At 62.9% G+C, this 8072-nt stretch overlaps 1 long non-coding RNA gene and 1 other non-coding gene across 3 annotated transcripts; one reads left to right on the forward strand and one right to left on the reverse strand.

The window, feature by feature from the left end:
- Window positions 1-306: 306 nt before the first annotated feature.
- On the reverse strand, window positions 307-440 carry LOC121103153. Its single transcript, XR_005835312.1, has one exon. It is a non-coding gene; the product is annotated as a small nucleolar RNA SNORA17 (small nucleolar RNA).
- A 5418-nt stretch (window positions 441-5858) lies between these two features.
- On the forward strand, window positions 5859-7503 carry LOC121103058. Of its 2 annotated transcripts, none has more exons than XR_005835173.1 (3): window positions 5859-6149; window positions 6684-6915; window positions 7329-7503. It is a non-coding gene; the product is annotated as an uncharacterized LOC121103058 (long non-coding RNA). The 2 variants fall into 2 exon arrangements; XR_005835172.1 differs by having other exon boundaries at window positions 6731-6915.
- Window positions 7504-8072: the final 569 nt, after the last annotated feature.

The raw sequence follows: 8072 nt of genomic DNA on the forward strand, positions 1-8072 counted from the left end.
AATAACCACCCACGAAGACTTTCTCACACTTTAAACCACATAATCTGAGTTCTGCTGGGCTGTTAGGCGATGTTTACTTCACCCCAAAGGGGAAAGTTTGGGTGCCATCGTTTGTTTCCTCCACCGTGACAGGTTAAGTAGCACTCAGACGTTCAGCAAGCCAGCCTACCTGAGATCTGAGTGGCCCACTACCTGCGACCACGTCCCCATCTGAGACTACCCAAGAACTAGGAGACAGTCGGAGGGCTTTCCCACGGTGGCCTCAGGCTGCCAGTAAACACAGGCATGGCCGAAAGCGCTTGGTCAGGTGTCAGACTATTAATCATCCAGACGTTCACCAGCGGGAACACTGGGCGTAGATAAGCCTCTCTTCTTTCTGCCACCGAATGACACAAATGTGACACAGAAGCAGCCACACCTGCAACGCCTCTGGGGGCAGTGTGGATGAATATCAACCACCCACGACTTAGCAGACTGCACAGAAGGGGCTGAATCTGCACAACAGTCGCACTTCGGGGTGAACTCATTCCAGCGCCAACATGTCAACTCACCCGAGACCCCAGGACGCCCTCCCAGGCGCGCGGTTTCCAGCAGGCAAACTCCCTAGAGAAGAAAAGAAGCCTGAATGTGCACGCACGCTGTTCCGCTGCATTTGCTCCCCGGAGACCCCGCCACCAGGCCTGCGTGTTCCTGGGCGACACCGGGCCTGTTCGCCGCCCCCAACCCCGGAGACCCAGGCCGGCTTGAGCGCGCACTACCGCGGTTAGGGCGCGGCGGTGCCGCCCGCAGGGCCAGCCGCTGGGGCCCGCTACAGACCGCCCGCAGGCCAGGCAGGGGCGCCGGCACCGCCGCACGCGGACGTGGCCGGGCGGTCAGCCACCCTCTCAAAACAAAAGGACAGCCACACACGAGCGGCGGCGGCGGCGGCTTCCTTGCGCGGACTTCTGGAAGGCCGGGACCCGCCCACCAAACCCCCGCTACCTGGCCGCCTCCTGAGCGCCGCCGGCCCGGCTGCTCCCGGGAAAGACCCGCTCCGACAGCCGCTGCTCCGCCGCCACCGCCGGGAAAGGACGCACAACCGCGCGCCGCGCCTTTTATAGCCCGTACGGCGGCCTGCGAGGGTCAAACCGCGCCGCCCGCGTCCAGCGCCGCAGCGCCCTCTACCGGACCCTCCTGGTCTTGCTGGCGCCGGAACTAGCGGGTAGCAACCAGGGTGGGGGGTGGGGGGATGGGGGCTCCCCGGGGTGGGGGGATGGGGGCTCCCCAGACACAGCCCGGCCGCGCAGGCAGGACTTCCCACTCTCCTGCCCGCGCCTGCAGCTCGGTCCGGGGCGGGCGGCAGCCCTGGGTCCTCCTCCGGAAGAGTGGGACCTTGCAACACGGAGATCCCCGTGACCTACGTCCCGTGGATGGCAGGACTGCGGGAGCCAAGCCATGCAGAGCGCGAAGAACAGCGCCAGGCACGTTAGCACTCGGTAGTGTCTTCCCAAGTTCCTGTCCCGCACCCGGTGCGCGTCCCCGGAGTTGGCGCTGCCTCTTCGTTCCCTGCAGAAGGGCGTCAGGCTCTCTGGGCGCCTCGGTTGAGCCGCAGCTCCCGCCAGCCCCCCCCAGGAAGATCCCCTGCAGGCGGCGCCGCCTTCCCCACTCAGGACGGCCTCTCGCTGACAGGGGAGGGGCAGCTGGGGCCACGGCCAGCGACGCTTGGCTTCCTCCTTCCCGTGGGAACTCCTGGGGTAGGGTCTGGAAGGGCCGGCGTGGGTTCGTTAGCCCCCGGGGCTTCTCACAAGCTAACTAGCTACTGCTCCCCTGGGCAGGTGGCGCGTGGCCTGCTGCAGCCTGCCGCACCTCCGGGTAAGCTCTTGCTAAGGAGGCATCCATGAGGGACCCTACAGCGTTCTCTGTGATCAGCATCTTCTGTCCTAGGGGCAGAGTGAGGTGTCCCAAGGTGCACACAGACCTGCCTCCATCCCGGGTCTGGCCACGTGGGCTGAAGGCTCTGTGGGCTGTGAGCATTCCCTGCAGTCCCCGGCAGTCCAGGGTGCAGTGCAGAACCAAGGAGCAACAGGGGCCGGGCTTCCTGGGGAGCGGGGGCTGGTGTGGGGAAGGAAGCCCACCCACTCCCCATTTACCCAACAGCTGGGTGGAAGCTAAGTCCCAGCCTGAGGGAGCAACTAGAGTGCTGGAGACCTAACCGAGAGAAAGAGGAGTTTCCTACACTCTGGAAAGGGACTCCCTGGCCCACCCATGGCTACCTCGGCCACCTGGATGCCGTGCTGCACACCCTGGCCCTGTGCCCGACTGCCACACTCTGGTCCTCGTTGCAGCCGGCCACGCCTTGCACTGGGTGACAATGGCACAGACAGTGGGAGCCAGGCGCTCCTCGCCCTTCTTCTCCTGCTAGGACCAGATGCAGCCCAGGCAGTGGTAGGGCACCCCCTTCTTGAACAGCTCCTGGGGACCAGGGGGAGAGTCACCCAACTCTGTCACACCCCAGAGCTCAGCATCCATGGTGCCCTGGTCCCAGGCAGGGTCCCTGGGCAGAGCTGAGCTCAGGAAGCTGAGGATGTGGCCCAGCTTATGGGGACTCCCAGGAGTGTTCCCGCCCTCTGAGAACATGCAGCACGGGATGACCAGGACCCCACACTGGAGGAAGCAAAGTGGCATCTCAGTCCCTCCAAGAAGGCAGCTCACACCTGCCCGCCCGGAGGGGGCATCTCCACGCACCTTCCCCAGCCCTCTGCTCCCCACCCCTGCTCAGCTGCACCTGTCCTGTGGTCGCACACCAGGAGCTCTGTTCTTGTCTCCCACGTAGTCGGGTATACATCAGTGGGCTACTAAGTACTGTGGCCGCAGAGCCTCTTGGGTGACCCATGAGCCTCTTCCCTCGCCAAATGGGCGAGGGCCCCATCCAGCTTTATATCTGTTCTGCCTCATAGACTGTGCACAGCCACCGTGTGGACGCCCGGGGAGGGTCCTCTCTCTGAGGTCCCCAGGGTAATCGAGGACCCACATGAAGAGCCTTGCCCAGGCCACTTGGTTTGTAATGGTGGAGCTGGGATTTGGGCCAGGGAATGGCAGGGCTGGGCAGCAGATGCCAGCGGGAGGCCCCCCTGCTGTGCCTGGCCAAGCGGAGCTACTCACTGCATCCAAGGGTCCATAGCTCTGCCACAGGCTGGGAGGGAACCCGAGGCCGTGAGGCTTCTCGTTCGCTCTGCTCTCTGCAGCCACAGGCAAAGGCCACCTGTCAGAGCTGGTTTCAGAATGGGCAGTGCCAGCTCCTGGATGCAGACAGTGGGCCCACTAGTCTTACAGAAGATGACCCCAGGGTCTGCCTCTTGGCACGTAGAGACCCTGCACCCGCCTTACTGCTCCACAGCATTCTCTCCAGCCTGTACAACGGGACCCTGGATGCCATCCATCTCCTTGGGCATTAGCGTTGTTCTGTTCCCTGCTCTCTCCACCACCGCTGTGCTGAACACTCCTGAAAATACAACTGAAAAACCAAGCCAGAGTTCCCGGGGGTGAGTCTGAGGATGAGCATGCTAGGTGATGGGTGCACCTGCGGCCTGGGATGGGTGTGGCTCACTGTTCTCCCGAACAGGGGTGCCCGTCACCCTTCTCTCCAGGGGACCTGCAGGGGCCTCCATGTCTTCAGGCACCTGAGGGCCACCCGGCCCAGGAATTCACCTTCTCCAGCAGAGGACAGATGGGACTTCTTTCTCTGGCCAGGAATAGGAACCCTGAGCTGGGATCTGGGTGCCCTAGGAGCCAGCACACAACAGAGTCTGTGGCCCCCAGGGAGAGTCCACTCTGCCCTCTCCCCGCTCTTGCCCGGCCTCACCTCTCCTCACTGTGGCGCTCCAGGACCCGGAACGAGGCCCCATAGGGCTGCTCGGGCTCCAGCTTGTAATGATTTTGCAGCCCCTGAGCAGCTGGATTTCCTGGGGCTGGAGGGAGGACTGGCTGCCAACAAGGACTGGGCTCGGGAGGATGTGGGGCCTCGTGGGGGGCCAGGATGGAGCAGGGGCTCAGTACTGGGGCCCCTGCTCATGTCTAAAAAGGGCTGAAATCCCTGAATCCCCACAGGGTCCCTCATTACAGTAACAACACCCTCACACTCGGGCATCCTGGTGGTGTACCCCTCCTCCCTGGCCTCCTTCCACCCCTCTGACTCTAGCCAGGGCTGCAGCCAGGGGCAGGCTGGACCTCTGTCCATGGTCCTGCCAGGAAGATGAGGGAGAATGAGGAGAGGGGAAGGGGAAGGGGCAGACCGATCTTCTCCCTGCCCTGAGTAGGCCTCCATTGCTGCCTCCAGGTCCCCTGGCCCAGCCATGCACTTAGCTGGACCCTAGGAGGGAGTCTGCCTTCCAAGCCAGCTGGGTGGGGGGGTATTCAGTGACCTCTGCATCCCCAGATGTCCAACCACCTGAGGCTTGCACCCTGAAGCTTGCTGGCTGGGGTGGGCATGGTTCCAGGTCTCAGCGGACTTTGGGGCCACAGAGCACTTGACAGTGGTGAAGTAACATGGGGGACCGGTCAGGTGTGGAGCCATGGGTCTCGTGCACGTCCGCCGCAGGGCTCGGTCATGATACACGTGCTGTGTGCAGGTCCCCTGTGTACACCTGACCCTCTCAGTGGGGAGGTCTGTGTGCCTGGTGCACCTGTCCTCCACCTACTCCGGGGGAGTGGCCACGTGCAAGCATTTCCATGTCCAACCCTCAGGGACAGTTGGGAACCTGGGGTCCAGAGAGGCAGGGACTGGCCCAGGACAAACGAAGGGTGCAGAGTCCAAGGAGCAGGGCTGCTCTCCAGTCCTAGGCCAGCCCCAGCCCTCCCATGAGGTTCATGTTGGGGGTGAGAGCCCCTCAGATCCTTGGGGATAGCTCCCCACCCCGTCCCATATGGGGACATGACCTTGGGCATCCCCAGGCAGGTAGAGGCATGAGCACCTGCATACACACACACACACACACACACACACACACACACACTGACTGCCCAGCTGGGGGTCAGAAGGGGAGGACACCCTGGGAGCGAGGTGGGTGACAAGGGGAAAGAAGAAAGAGGTCAGAGACAGCTGGGCCATGGGGCAGGGGCATCAGGACTCCTGGCAATACCCCAGATCCATAGCATGGGGAGGGGAGACACGCCAGGCTGATGGTCAGGGGGTCCCCAAGGGGCTCAGGGGGGTTGCCAGGGCACTGGGAGAGGACAGGGTCGGGGTCCAGTGTCCATCACCTCCCTGGGCACCTGGAAGTAGGAAGAGACACCCCCCCCCAGTGCAGAGGGGGCTCAGCTTACTCTACTGTCAATTGGGCTGTAGAGACGGGCTGTCCCTAGGGTTCCACAGACTTGTAGAAGAGCCTGCTGGCCTTGGATCTCCGTCCCTGACCCACTGTGCTCCCAGTCCTGGGAAAATGCTTTGTACTCCCTCGAGGTTCTTCTGAGCAGAGGGCAGCCTGGGGGCTGAGGACCTGGATATGCAGAATGTGGCAGAGCGCTGACCACTGGTCTGGGGACCAAGGTCAGGACCCTCCTTGGTGCGGCCTCAGGGTCCCCATTTGGAAGAGATTCCAGAGTTAGTGCTCTGACCAGGGTGAGGAGGCCTGAGGAAGGAACTGAGCACCAGGACAGGAGAGGGAAACAGGGACAGGGAGACTCCTGGGGTTTCTCACATCACCCCCGGAGCCTGCAGATCCTGCTCCTGGGAGACACACAGAGACAGAGACAGAGACAGAGACAGAGACAGAGACAGAGACAGAGACAGAGACAGAGACAGAGACAGAGACAGAGACAGAGACAGAGACAGAGACAGAGACAGAGACAGAGACAGAGACAGAGACAGAGACAGAGACAGAGACAGAGACAGAGACTGAACACAGGAGAGAGGGAACCAGGAGAAGTCACAGACTTTCCTCCATCAGCTTGGAAATGACATCCCATCCTTCTGCCCCATTCTCTTCCTGAGAGTGCAGTCACACAGGCCGTCCCCCCTGGAGGGGAGGGGACTCCCCAGGGATGTGTGACCAGGATTCGGGAATGCCCGGGAACCACTGTGGAGACCGCCCCGCACATGGGCACAGACGAGGCCCGGGGACCTGAGCCTCAACTTAATGGGAGCCCCTGGAAGTCTGTCGTGAGAGGACAAGGTCAGAATCCGTTCATTGCAACCTTCCCATGGGGACTGGCACAAGGGGTGGCTTTGCCTGGACCCCAGAGCAGACCCAGCCCCTCTGAGCTGTGTTCCATGCCCCGCCCAGCCCCTGGCTCATCCTCTCATTGCCAAGTGTGTGCCCCAGCCTCCTGTGATAGCAGGTACGGAATGTATGTAGAGGTCCTACTCCTGATGGTGTCCCTAGAATTAGAAGCCAGAACACCTCACTGTGCAGATGGGGAGCCTGGGAGGCCCTGAGAGGCACAGGTCTGTCCAGGGTCACAGCCCTGGCACAAGCAGGAGCCCAGTCTGAACCCAGCTCTGTGTCCTCACAGCGGGGACACCGGCTGCACCCAGGCCTTGCAGGGGCTGTGGGTGGGCTGTGTGGGTGTCACTGTATGGACGGCCCATGGGGGGGAGGGTGAGCATAGAGCAGCTGAGGGAGGGGGGCTCTTGGGGGGCTCTTGTGTCAGGAGGAAGTCGGGTAAGGGGACCCCAGGCAGTGGTGACCTCACTTCCCTGACAACAGAGCCCAACAGAATTTGGAACCCGGGTAACCAGGCACCCACATTCCAGAGCCAGCCCCCTGCCCAGCTCATTTCGTTGGAGATCCTTGAACGAAGAACATGTTTGCGTGTTGCATCCCCAAGTCCGGAGGCTGCAGGCTGAGGAAAGCGCACCCTGCAAACACTTCCCCTCGCTGGGGATGTGGCGTCAGGGCTCCCCGACGCCTCTGGCCATTTGGCAGGAAGGACCGAAAGGTGACACCAGGAGGCCCAGAGCCGTCCAGCCCAGCCCCACACGTTCATATCCGACTGTGCAGCCCCAGGTCCCCTCCGTGTGTGTGTGTGTGTGTGCACGTGTGTGTAAGAGGGGTCATGCAGGTGGGGCCACCCCGAGCAGGAGCAGGCTGATGAGGGGTCAGATGCCCGGTGGGCAGGTCATGTTCAAGGTCAAGCCTGGCTGGGTGGGTCGGGGTGTGGGGGGCTGTGTCCTTCTGCCCAAGGTTTATCCCGAGCCCTGCAGGGATGGGTCACTGTCCCGGGTGCAGGGCTGTGCACACACAGGTCTGAGTCTGATCTGGGAGCAGCAGGGGGACTGGGCAGGAGGACGGTGGGAACGGCCGGGCTGGGCTATGATGCCCCGGGCCGGCTACCGGTCCCTGTCTTTGCAGAAGACCGTGGATGAGACTGAGAGGAGGCTGTTGGACACGCCCTCCATCTCCCTCTCGGAGGAAGTCAGTTCAGAAAGCTCTCCAGGTGCAGGCGTTGGGGACCACCAGGGAAGGCCTCTGACCCCGCCCAGGCCACTGTCCCTGGTGGTCCATTACTGGACTGTGGTCCATGAGCCCGAGGGTGAGAAGGCTGGGGCTGGGTGCATGTGGTGTGTGGGGATGGGTCGGAGCCGGCCCCACAGGGAGGAGCCCCCAGAGGCTGGTGTGGGGCCAGGAGCAAGGACTGGGCTCAGAGCACCCAGCGGGTGGACGGCAGTTGGGGAGACGTCCCGGGGAGGGTTCCTTCCTGGCTGTGGCTGCTCTGGGCACCCCTGGGCTGGGCTCTGTCTTTGCAAAGGCACAGGGAGAGGCAGGCACGAGGGTGAGCTTTTCTCTCACAGCTGCTCCACCATCTGAGGAACTAGAGCCAGCTCCAAGTTCATGGGCAGCTGCAGAGGGAGGGGTGGTGCCTGCAGCGACTTCAGCAGGAGACCAGGAGCCAGCAGATGACCTGGCACCTGCCCACGGAGAGCCTGAAGCCGTCCAGGAGGAGCCTGCTGGAGAACCTGCCCACGGAGAGCCTGCCCCTGCGCCCGCCACTGCTCCTGCCCTCACCCCTGCTCCGGCCCCTGCTTGTGCTCTTGTCCTTGCTCCTGACCCAGCTCCTGCCCTTGCTCTGCCTTTTCCCCCGCCCCTGCCAGAGCC

This window comes from Ursus maritimus, unplaced genomic scaffold (assembly GCF_017311325.1).
Source record: "Ursus maritimus isolate PB19 unplaced genomic scaffold, ASM1731132v1 scaffold_17, whole genome shotgun sequence".
In the NCBI taxonomy this organism is placed as follows: Eukaryota; Metazoa; Chordata; class Mammalia; order Carnivora; family Ursidae; genus Ursus; species Ursus maritimus.